General features: G+C 43.1%; 1 protein-coding gene across 2 annotated transcripts in view; it reads right to left on the bottom strand.

Moving 5' to 3' along the window:
• Positions 1 to 13,560, bottom strand: part of pdcd4b (programmed cell death 4b) — a 39,186-nt gene that overhangs the window by 9,703 nt on the left and 15,923 nt on the right. The gene's annotated exons all lie outside the window — the stretch shown is intronic.

Genomic DNA, 13,560 nt, shown 5'->3' on the forward strand with positions numbered 1-13,560 from the left:
CCTGTAGCAGTTTCATGTCTTTCTTGAATATTATTCCCCGCACCTGCTTTGTTTTAGCAATCAAGAATATTTCAGTTGTTTTTATCCTTCTTTGTGAGGGCGTTGTTGATTGTCATGTCATATACGGATGTACTTTGCTGTCGTCCAGCATTTTGCGTTTGTTTACTTTGTAGCCAGTTCCTTGTCACAGCGGCACTCGCCTTTTGTTTATTTTTGGTTTAAGTGATAGATACCTTTAAATTATTTCTTTTTATTGTGATTACTTATGGAGTATATTGTGAATACATTGAAACTAAAGTTTTAGCAACTGTTATGTAAAAGAAAAGGGGTAGGATTAAATAAGCTCTGCTTCTTCCTACTCCTTTTCGAACATGTTGAAAAGAGAAACTGGAAATTGTGATGTATCATGTTGTATGCTTGCATGTTCGAAATAAACTCATACTCAACTTAACTTTTTACCTGGACGCTGCCTCCCGCATATTGTGATCACGACAAACCATGTTCCCGACATCTACCAAGCAATTAGCTACCTGCTGCCACCAACTGATATGAAAGAGTATTACACGATTTCTCTGCCGAGCCTCACACAGTACAGACACTCAACAACGGCACATTTGCGGTTTATAATTACTGGTTTGCAAAAAATATTTTTAATCCAATAAAGTGAAATGACAAATCTCCCACGGCACACCAGACTGTATCTCCCGGCACACTGGTTGAAAAACACTGTTCTAGTCTACAGTCATGCAAGCATGTAATTTTAGGGTAAACAAAAGAGCTGGTTTTGTTGCCCGGGCTACTACAAAGTATGCACTCAGCACGGCCACCATTGTTCCAGTGCGGGTTTAGAGACGGCTCACTCTGGAGGTGGCTTGACTGGCTGCCACATGAAGAAAAACAAAAGTGTGTGTGCATGTGTGAGAAATTGAGAAAGTCACACAGGGAGACAAAGAGGGATTGTTTTTTGTTTTTTTTTGGTGTGGGGGGCAGGGTAGATTTAAAATGCTCTTATGAAAACACACGCACACACACACAGATCTGTGAGAAAGGACCAGTGAGACCGAGAGGGAGAGGGTTCATCTGCAGTGGACTACAAATAGGCCTTTCAAAAGAGCTGTGCTGACTTTGCATTTTTAGATAGCGATCTCATGTCTACGCTACAGGACACACGCACAACTTACCGTACTTTTCGGACTGTAAGGCACACTTAAAATGTTTTCATTTTCTCAAAAACCAACAGTGTGCCTTATAGCCCGGTGACCCCAATGCAGTGGTTCTTAACCGGGGTTCGATCGAACCATAGGGGTTCGGTAAGTCGGCCTCAGGGGTTCGGCGGAGCCTCTGCCGCAGAGGTCGAGATACACCCGACTCATCACGTACCGTATTTTCCGGACTATAAGTCGCATTTTTTTTCCATAGTTTGGCCGAGGGTGCGACAATGTGTGAAATGATTAACACATTACCGTAAAATATCATCCATCCTTCCTTTTCCTACCGCTTATTCCCTTTTGGGGTCGCGGGGGGCGCTGGCGCCTATCTCAGCTACAATCGGGCGGAAGGCGGGTTACACCCTGGACAAGTCGTCCCCTCATCACAGGGCCAACACAGCTAGACAGACAACATTCACATTCACACTCTAGGGCCAATTTAGTGTTGCCAATCAACCTATCCCCAGGTGCATGTCTTTGGAAGTGGGAGGAAGCCGGAGTACCCGGAGGGAACCCACGCATTCACGGGGAGAACATGCAAACTCCACACAGAAAGATCCCGAGCCTGGATTTGAACCCAGGACTGCAGGAACTTCGTATTGTGTATTTATCTCATTCACTTAAGAGACTAGCTGGATATCAGCAATCGTCACACACAGGTCAACCAATGAAAATTCGGCGGAGGCGGGTCATGGCAGAAGTGCATTGTGGAAAAAAAAAAAATGCTACCCGCTACTACTTCCACCATTTCAACATTGGCGCTAACTTATAAAAGGTGAGAAGGACTGAACAAAAATGTCACCGAAAATGAAGTCATATAATACTCCAGATTTTATCTAATAAATTTCCCCCAAAAATGCGACTTCTACTCCAGTGCGATGTTTGTTTTTTTCCTTCTTTGTTATGCATTTTTCGGCGAGTGCGACTTATACTCCGGAGCGACTTATACTCCGAAAAATACAGTAAATAAAAACTTCTCCCTATTGGTGTATCATGGACACCCCCAAACAATGTTCTCTCTAATTTTCCATACTGTGTTGGTTTCGTAATATTTACTCCAGGTTACAAGCTGGAAGTTGTGAATAATGCAACTGATGAGGACTCTGACGTAAGCGACGTACTGATAGAAGAGGAAGCGGCGCATTGTCTACCTTTGGAGTTGGCAGAGTTGTTCAGAAGCGACACCGAGGAGGAAGATTTCATGGGATTTATCGATTAGGAGTGACAGATTGTTTGGTAAACATGTAGCATGTTAAATAAATGATAAATGGGTTGTACTTGTATAGCGCTTTTCTACCTTCAAGGTACTCAAAGCGCTTTGACACTACTTCCACATTTACCCATTCACACACACATTCACACACTGATGGAGGGAGCTGCCATGCAAGGCGCCAACCAGCACCCATCAGGAGCAAGGGTGAAGTGTCTTGCTCAGGACACAACGGACGTGACGAGGTTGGTTCTAGGTGGGATTTGAACCAGGGACCCTCGGGTTGCGCACGGCCACCCTCTCACTGCGCCACGCCGTCCCTGTTCTATATGTTATAGTTATTTGAATTACTCTTACCATAATATGTTACGTTAACATACCAGGCACCTTCTCAGTTGGTTATTTATGAGTCATATAACTTACACTTATTCAGCCTGTTGTTCACTATTCTTTATTTTAAATTGCCTTTGAAATGTCTATTCTTGGTGTTGGATTTTATCTAATAAATTTCCCCCAAAAATGCGACTTCTACTCCAGTGCGACGTATGTTTTTTTCCTTCTTTGTTATGCATTTTTCGGCCGGTGCAACTTATACTTCGAAAAATACGGTAAATAAAAACTTCTCCCTATTGGTGTATCATGGACACCCCCAAACAATGTTCTCCCTAATTTTCCATCTGATTTGCGGGTGTGTAGTTTGTTGTTGAGTTCATGCACTGTGTTGGTTTTGTAATATATACTCCAGGTTACAAGCTGGAAGTTGTGAATAAGGCAAATAATGAGGACTCTGACGTAAGCGACGTACCGATAGAAGAACAAGCGGCGCATTGTCTACCTTTGGAGTTGGCAGAGTTGTTCAGAAGCGACACCGAGGAGGAAGATTTCATGGGATTTATCGATTAGGAGTGACAGATTGTTTGGTAAACATATAGCATGTTCTATATGTTATAGTTATTTGAATGACTCTTACCATAATATGTTACGTTAACATACCAGGCACCTTATCAGTTGGTTATTTATCAATCAATCAATCAATGTTTACTTATATAGCCCTAAATCACTAGTGTCCCAAAGGGCTGCACAAACCACTACGACATCCTCGGTAGGCCCACATAAGGGCAAGGAAAACTCACACCCAGTGGGACGTCGGTGACAATAATGACCCAGTGGGACGTCGGTGACAATGATGACTATGAGAACATGATACTGTGAAAGATCAATCCATAATGGATCCAACACAGTCGCGAGTGTCCAGTCCAGAGCGGATCCAACACAGCAGCGAGAGTCCCGTTCACAGCGGAGCCAGCAGGAAACCATCCCAAGAGGAGGCTGATCAGCAGCGCAGAGATGTCCCCAGCCGATACACAGGCGAGCAGTACATGGCCACCGGATCGGACCGGACTCCCTCCACAAAGGAGAGGGGGACATAGAAGAAAAAGAAAAGAAACGGCAGATCAACTGGTCTAAAAAGGGAGTCTATTTAAAGGCTAGAGCATACAAATGAGTTTTAAGGTGAGACTTAAATGCTTCTACTGAGGTAGCATCTCGAACTGTTACCGGGAGGGCATTCCAGAGTACTGGAGCCCGAAATGAAAAAGCTCTACAGCCCGCAGACTTTTTTTGGGCTTTGGGGATCACTAATAAGCCGGAGTCCTTTGAACGCAGATTTCTTGCCGGGACATATGGTACAATACAATCGGCAAGATAGGATGGAGCTAGACCGTGTAGTATTTTATACGTAAGTAGTAAAACCTTAAAGTCACATCTTAAGTGCACAGGAAGCCAGTGCAGGCGTAATGTGATCAAACTTTCTTGTTCTTGTCAAAAGTCTAGCAGCCGCATTTTGTACCAACTGTAATCTTTTAATGCTAGACATGGGGAGACCCGAAAATAATACGTTACAGTAATCGAGGCGAGACGTAACAAACGCATGGATAATGATCTCAGCATCTTTAGTGGACAGAATGGAGCGAATTTTAGCGATATTGCGGAGATGAAAGAAGGCCGTTTTAGTAACGCTTTTAATGTGTGTCATATAACGTACACTTATTCAGCCTGTTGTTCACTATTCTTTGTTTTAAATTGCCTTTGAAATGTCTATTCTTGGTGTTGGATTATATCTAATAAATTTCCCCCAAAAATGCGACTTCTACTCCAGTGCGACTTATATATGTTTTTTTCCTTCTTTGTTATGCATTTTTCGGCCGGTGCGATTTATACTCCGAAGAAATACGGTAAATAAAAACTTCTCCCTATTGGTGTATCATGGACACCCCCAAACAGTGTTCTCTCTAATTTTCCATCTGATTTGCAGGTGTGTAGTTTGTTGTGAGTTCATGCACTGTGTTGGTTTTATTCTTTGAACAAGGTGATTGATGTTCATGCACGGTTCATTTTGTGCACTAGTATAAAAAAACAAATAACTTTTTATTTTTCACTAAAGAAGGGTTCGGTGAATGCGCATATGAAACTGGTGGGGTTCGGTAACTCCAAATAGGTTAAGAAGCACTGAACTAATGCATCATCCATCATCTTCCGCTTATCCGAGGTCGGGTCGCGGGGGCAACAGCCTAAGCAGGGAAACCCAGACTTCCCTCTCCCCAGCCACTTCGTCTAGCTCTTCCCGGGGGATCCCGAGGCGTTCCCAGGCCAGCCGGGAGACATAGTCTTCCCAACGTGTCCTGGGTCTTCCCCGTGGCCTCCTACCGGTTGGACGTGCCCTAAACACCTCCCTAGGGAGGCGCTCGAGTGGCATCCTGACCAGATGCCCGAACCACCTCATCTGGCTCCTCTCGATGTGAAGGAGCAGCGGCTTTACTTTGAGTTCCTCCCGGATGGCAGAGCTTCTCACCCTATCTCTAAGGGAGAGCCCCGCCACACGGCGGAGGAAACTCATTTCGGCCGCTTGTACCCGTGATCTTATCCTTTCGGTCATGACCCAATGCTCATGACCATAGGTGAGGATGGGAACGTAGATCGACCGGTAAATTGAGAGCTTTGCCCTCCGGCTCAGCTGCTTCTTTACCACAACGGATCGGTACAACGTCCGCATTACTGAAGACGCCGCACCGATCTGCCTGTCGATCTCACGATCCACTCTTCCCCCACTCGTGAACAAGACTCCTAGGTACTTGAACTCCTCCACTTGGGTGGTGGTTCCTCTCTTTAAGAAGGGGGACCGGAGGGTGTGTTCCAACTATCGTGGGATCACACTCCTCAGCCTTCCCGGTAAGGTTTATTCAGATGTACTGGAGAGGAGGCTACGCCGGATAGTCGAACCTCGGATTCAGGAGGAACAGTGTGGTTTTCGTCCTGGTCGTGGAACTGTGGACCAGCTCTATACTCTCGGCAGGGTTCTTGAGGGTGCATGGGAGTTTGCCCAACCAGTCTACATGTGCTTTGTGGACTTGGAGAAGGCATTCGACCGTGTCCCTCGGGAAGTCCTGTGGGGAGTGCTCAGAGAGTATGGGGTATCGGACTGTCTTATTGTGGCGGTCCGCTCCCTGTACGATCAGTGCCAGAGCTTGGTCCGCATTGCCGGCAGTAAGTCGAACACATTTCCAGTGAAGGTTGGACTCCGCCAAGGCTGTCCTTTGTCACCGATTCTGTTTATAACTTTTATGGACAGAATTTCTAGGCGCAGTCAAGGCGTTGAGGGGTTCCGGTTTGGTAACCGCAGGATTAGGTCTCTGCTTTTTGCAGATAATGTGGTCCTGATGGCTTCATCTGACCGGGATCTTCAGCTCTCACTGGATCGGTTCGCAGCCGAGTGTGAAGCGACCGGAATGAGAATCAGCACCTCCAAGTCAGAGTCCATGGTTCTCGCCCGGAAAAGGGTGGAATGCCATCTCTGGGTTGGGGAGGAGACCTTGCCCCAAGTGGAGGAGTTCAAGTACTGACCTAATGTATGTTTTAATTCTGGTTGTGCTTACCGAACTTGAAGCAATTTTATTTGGTACATGACGTAATGAGAGGGGTGGCGAGCAGACAGCAGTCACACATTAGAGATACATGTGGACTGCAGGTCGATGCCTGTTGTTTAATTTATTTGACGCTAGCAAGTACCTGTAAGCAAGCAACACCAAAACGTTGATGTTTCATCGAGAATATAAAACATAACAAAAGACACTCAAAAATCGGTCAAAATGTTTCAGTACGACTTTGGTAAGCTACGAAGCTGCACCGTTAGGCGTACTGTGCTTCAACATACAGGTATTATTATGGTGTGTGTATAAGGACCCCAAAATGGCACCCATGAGGAGACATGTTTTCTGGCGTTTTGTCTTGCCCAGTTATGAAAAAACGACTTTTCTTTCATATTGGTATAAAACACGCACCTGGGTATAGGTTGATTGGCAACACTAAATGGTCCCTAGTGTGTGAATGTGAGTGTGAATGTTGTCTGTTCATCTGTGTTGGCCCTGTGATAAGGTGGCGACTTGTCCAGGGTGTAGACCGCCTTCCGCCCGAATGCAGCTGAGATAGGCTCCAGTGACCGCAAAAGGGACAATCGGTAGAAAATGGATGGATGGGTACCTCCTGTAGTGTATTTGGGTACTGCATACACCCCGAAAATTTGCACGCATGCGCCATGATAGTCCGCACTGTAATTAATAAGCTCATTCTTTTTCCTCTATCCTCTTGATGTTCATCCTCACTGTTGCCATTTCTAATATAAAAGTAGCGTACAGTTCTAACTTATATTTGTCAGTAGACTTGCTACGGAAGCGCTTAAAACTACCGCTACAACAAAGATGACGGGAAAAGACGCTGTCGAAGTGGAGCCACGTAAATAAGACCGCCCAAAAAAATGGCGCATCCTGAAGAGACTGTCAGAAAGCGGCTTGAAGATGGTCTGTAAAACATCATCGATGCAACATTTTGACAAAAGAACCACCGTTACATGTATCCTGTTGAAAACGTCGCGGTATGATGACGCGTGCGCGTGACGTCACGGATTGTAGTGGACATTTTGTTCCAGCCTGATCCCAGTTATAAGTCGTCTGCTTCAATCGCATAATTACACAGTATTCTGGACATCTGTGTTGCTGAATATTTTGCAATTTGTTCAATTAATAATGGAGACGTCAAAGAAGAAAGATGTAGGTGGGAAGCGGTGTATTGCAGCTGCATTTAGCAACACAAACACAGCCGGTGTTTCCTTGTTTACATTCCCGAAGGTGAAGCTTTACTATGGAACAGAGCGGTCAAGCGAACATCAAACGGCAGGTTTCGGTGAAAAAATGGTGGTAATAAGTCGGCTCTTACCGTAGACATGAGCGGAGCTTGCGTTGTTCCTCGTGCACCTGTCAAAGGGGCAGCTGCGGACTCTCTTGCCTCCTCCGATCAGCCGCCCCCGAACGTGGGATGCTTCCACCGTGGAGGACGGGAAAAAAAAGCTCAGCCCGGCCCCAATAGCTGCCTTCGCTTAGCCTCGAGAAACGTGGCTTCGCTCAGAGACACTGGCGGTCACCACACCCGTGGCCACACCCCTCCGACTTTCAGGTACCACTATATAATCTCACTAAAACACTAGTAACACAATAAGCAGATCAGGGATTTTCCAGAATTATCCCTAGTAAATGTGTCTAATAACATCTGAATCTCTCCCACTGCCCTGTCTTTTTTTTCCTAATCTTTCACTCTCACTATCGTCATCCACAAATCTTTCATCCTCGCTCAAATTAATGGGGAAATTGTCGCTTTCTCGGTCCGAATCGCTCTCACTGCTGGTGGCCATGATTGTAAACAATGTTCAGATGTGAGGAGCTCCACATTCCGTGACGTCATGCGCACATCGTCTGCTACTTCCGGTACAGGCGAGGCTTTTTTTTATCAGCGACCAAAAGTTGCGAACTTTATCGTCTATGTTCTCTACTAAACCCTTTCAGCAAAAATATGGCAATATCGCGAAATGATCAAGTATGACACATAGAATGGACCTGCTATCCCCGTTTGAATAAGAAAATCTCATTTCAGTAGGCCTTTAAATGCGCCTTTTGTATGAAAAAAAAAAAACCTGAATAGACCCGCTCATCGGCAGTGCGCCCTAAGGTCCGAAAAATACAGTATTTTTTTTGCATTTGTGTCTTTAATCTACTCACAAACATGGATTTTTTTTTTAGCCCTGAAAACTACACGTCCGCAACACTTGTGTTTTGGGTTGGGTACTGTAATTTGTTTTATGAAGGCATCTGTAAATGTTGGTAAGCAGGGTTAATTGAGAAAACTCCACCTACGACGGGTGCTTGACGATAATATTATGCAAGTAACGTCTTGCAAGTAGACAAGAGTCTTGATGCTCTTTTTAAACTATATTGTCGATCTTAACACGTCGACAGTAACACTGCCACAACAACACATAACTTCCTCATGCAACCATCACGTGCAAGGTGCATTCACGAACCCTGGAATTTTGAGCATCAACATTTCAATGCCAACAAGTCGGGGTTTTGTTATACATTCTCTACGTTCTGTATTCTTGCTATAACGATGATAAATGTGTTGTGGATTGTAATTCTTATTTTTGAAGGTATTACTTAGTTATACTTTGATTTATATTATGGAAGTATTTAAATCACTAGTGTGTTACAAATAAAAAGCATTGTTTAAAAAAAATAATGATAATAAAGTTTCCCTTTTCTTAAGTACTGATACGGGCACTAACATTTTCAAAAGTACCAAATTGGTACTACTATCGGTTAAAATGTAAACAATGCCCATTCCTACTTTTTTGTGGACGGCTAATACTGAGTTGTTTGAAGTGTGCCAAACAATCCAATAAGTTCTAACAGTTTTGAATAAGAATACTACTTAACATTTTTAAAAGGTTTTATATGGAAGTATTTTTGTAGCAAAACTATTTGCAAACGCGTATCTCGATATCTGCGTCTGTAATCCGGTTCACGTGTCCGTGTACTATTTGTGTGTCTGTACTTTAATCTTGATTGATTGAAACTTTTATTAGTAGATTGCACAGTACATATTCCGTACAATTGACCGCTAAATGGTAACACCCAAATAAGTTTTTCAACTTGTTTAAGTCGGGGTCCACGTTCATCAATTCATGGTAATCAGTTTCTCAAAATCAAAGTCGACGCTTTGCACCCACTCATGTTATTCTGTGTTGAAGCCACCACTGCACTTTTTTTATTAATTGTGCGTATCGTTAATCACTATAAGAGAAAACATGTCTTTGAGGATTGTATAGATCAGGGGTGCCCATTACGTCGATCGCGAGCTACCAGTTGACCGCGGGGGGTGTATCAGCCGATCTCCAGCCAGGCTTTAAAAAATAAATAGACCTAAAAATTTTTGTGATAATCAATCTTCACCAAGACGTCACTTAAATGACATTCACGGTACCGGAGGGTCTTGTGAGATGACGCTGGCTGCTGCAAGATCATTATTATGAAAATATGACCGAGAGGAAGGCGAGAAACACTTTTTATTTCAACAGACTCTCGCGCCGTACCTTCCGTCAAAACTCTAAAGGCAGACTGCACATTTCCTATCTTCACAATAAAAGCCCTGCTTCATGCTGCCTGCGCTAACTAAATACAGAGTCTCGGAAAACTGGCGTGCACAAGCGATCCCTCAGAAAGCTGGCGTGCACAAGTGAGACTCTTATTTTGTTAGCGCAGGCAGCATGAAGCAGGGCTTTTATTGTGAAGATAGGAAATGTGCAGTCGGCCTTTAGAGTTTTGACGGAAGGGACGGCGCGAAAGTCTGTTGAAATAAAAAGTGTTTCTCGCCTTCCTCTCGGTCATTTTTTCATAATAATGAACTGGCAGCAGCCAGCGTCATCTCACAAGACCCTCGGGTGCCGTGAATGTCAATCAAGCAAGCTACGGAATTTGCCGCCAATGTTTTTCTTGTAAAGTGTATGGAAGCTGGATGAATTAGATGCCAAAAACCAACCACTTTCATGTGGTATTGTACAGAAAGGACAACTTTTTTTCTCCTCCATTTGAAAATGTGGGCGTTATCATCATTACTGTCTGATTCCAATCAATGCCAGTCATCAGAATCAGGTAATACACCAACTTATATTCTTGTCTTCGTGAAAGAAAGACATCTATATGTGTTACACATGCTTGTATTATCATTAAACACATTTAACTTGTTTACAAAAATGTATCTTTCATAAATAAATAAATAAATGAGGTAGATCCCCTCGAGTTGGTCAATTGAAAAGTAGCTCGCCTGTAGAAAAAGTGTGGGCACCCCTGGTATAGATGATTAAAAAAATAAATAAAAATCGCTTGAAAGATGCAACTAATGGGAGTCACCATTGTAGCCTTCAAAGCCCTCTAAAACCACTTCAAACCCTCCATCCACCCTTTAAATACACACTTCAAATCTATATATAATTTAGTAACGGACACGTTTATAACAATATCTTTGATCATTTTTGGTGATTTATTTTGCGCATTTATTTTCGTTTCCATAGCAGCGTACTTCTGACTTCTGTCAACAAATGTGTGTTCCTTCTTCCGAAAACAAACAAAAGTATGATGTAATCATGACAGACTTGATAATAGACACCAAAGACGTCTATTTTTGGACAAATGAGGATTCATAACCTTATCTTTTTGAAGCTGAAAATACAGAGGATGAACTACTGCTTCTAGAAGCAAGCCCAAAGAACTGGGTGAGACGTTAAAGCAGACGGAAGCCGAGAAAGTGAGGTTGGCGTGACTTGAAGCTGTAAATATGGAACTTGAAGCCAAGCTTTTTTGACATGGAGTGCTTACACAAAAAAAAAAAAAAATCGGAAAAAACTTCTCCGTCCAGCTGGACCAAACAGACAACTGTCCATCTCTTTAATATTGATCATGATACACGCAGCATGCCATGCTTGTCATTAAAACTACAGTACATTCGCTGTCTGGCTGGATGTGTAAAAACAAAACATGAAATGTGGGCTAATACCTGACATACACTGTAATATGATTGTCCATGTTTTTCAGTCAGTACAGATTGGTGTCTTATCGCATTGCATTGTGCATTATAAACTCAAACACGTTTCGTGCCGACGTAGAAGCTAGCTTATCTCTTTCCGTAACTAGCTTTTATGGCTGATATCGAAGCATGCCGATGTGCAGGCCACGCTAGAAAAAAAGTTTAGTATTCGCTCTTACAATAACAATGTCGTTACTGGTTAGTTATTATACACGGTACCAAACGTAAATGAAGTATTGTTGATGGTTTTTAAATGCATTATTAGGTGACTTAGAGGTAGAATCGATTGCTGCCATTAGCTGCATTGCTTGCCACCAAGAACGAAACAATTTTTACATTTCAACCTTTTGTCTTCTTGTCTCTCATAATGATTGTGAACGATAAGCAAAAAAAAAAAAGAGCAGTTCCCCTTTAAGTAAAAGGTCATGTTGTCAGAAATGTTTGTCTTCTTCAAATAAGTTATCAGTAATGTTGTCTGTGAACAAGTTAGGTTTTCTCAGCGTGTGTCACTGAGAGTCTAATGTGGTGGCTTCATCACATATCGTATTTTCCGGACCATAGGACGCACTGGATAATAAGGCACACTGCCGATGAATGGTCTATTTTTGAAATAGGATTATTGGGCGCATTAAAAGAGTCCCGTTATTTTTAATTTTTGTGTCATCTTTGTTGTAGCGGTGTAGCGTGCAAGGACGGGAGTGGAAGAAGTGTCAAAAGATGGAGCTAACTGTTTTAATGATATTCAGACTTGACTTAAATCATTAACGGAGCAGCATCTCCTCATCAGGAAACAACAGCAAGACCGGAAATATGTCCTGTGAAAAAACGTCCTTGGGTGAATAATGTAAACTCACTGTTTTAGCAGTTTCATGGCGAGTTTATTGACAGATATAAGTAAGAACTTTACACTACTTTATATTAGAAATTGAAACAGCGGTGGATGAATGTCCTACAAAAAGAAGATAGAGAAAAAGAAGAAGCTTATTGACTGTGTTGTCGGGCACGGACTACAAAGGCGGATGCTCGCAATTTTTCAGGATTCATGCAGATCCCAAATACAGATCAGCAGGTACCAGAAGGTAAGAAAAGTTGCTCTTGCATAATATTGCAAAACAAAACGCCAGATAATGTCCTACCTTATACACACACTATAATAATACTCGTATTCTTAATGCGCCGACAATCCTTCAAGCGGTGCGGCTTCATAGCTTACCAAAGTAGTACTAAAACATTTAGATGGATTTTTGAGCGCCATCTGTAATGTTCTACATTTTCAATGAAACATAAAATGTTGGCGTTGTTTACTTGAATCATATTGCAGTCTACACATATCTCTTATGTTTGACTGCCATCTACTGGTTACACTTATCATTACACCATGTACCAAATAAAATTGCTTCAAGGTCGGTAAGCAAGACCAGAATTATTCCGTACATCAGTGCACCGGGTTATAAGGCGCACTGTCGAGTTTTGAGGAAAAAAAAAAAAGGATTTCAAGTGCACCTTTTAGTCCGGAAAATACGGGAATTACATGAGTGGGTGCCAACTAGCGGTGGGTATAGGGAAAGGAAAGGTAAAGCTGCAGTCACATTCAGATCGCTGCATGGACACCACACCAATCTTCCACGACAGAAGTTTCGCAAAAATCAGCCAATTAGGCTTCCTGCTTCACACAAATATGTACACACAGACGCACACCTTTTTTTTTTCTTTTTTTTAACGCATGCACACACACACACATATCAAAATAAGGACAGACAGTTGTTTTTTTTCACATAGAAATACGGGCACACAAATTAAAACACGCACACGTGGACCTAATTACACACACACAGATTGAGATACAGACACACAAATGAGTTCATGGACACATGAATCACATAACAGATGCACAGATTGAGATATCCAATCATCCATCCATTTTCTACCGCTTATTCCCTTTCGGGGTCGCGGGGGGCGCTGGCGCCTATCTCAGCTACAATCGGGCGGAAGGCAGGGTACACCCTGGACAAGTCGCCACCTCATCGCAGGGCCAACACAGATAGACAGACAACATTCACACTCACATTCACACACTAGGGCTAATTTAGTGTTGCCAATCAACCTATCCCCAGGTGCATGTCTTTGGAAGTGGGAGGAAGCCGGAGTACCCGGAGGGAACCCACGCATTCACGGGGA

This window comes from Nerophis ophidion, linkage group LG20, assembly GCF_033978795.1.
Source record: "Nerophis ophidion isolate RoL-2023_Sa linkage group LG20, RoL_Noph_v1.0, whole genome shotgun sequence".
Lineage (NCBI taxonomy): Eukaryota > Metazoa > Chordata > Actinopteri > Syngnathiformes > Syngnathidae > Nerophis > Nerophis ophidion.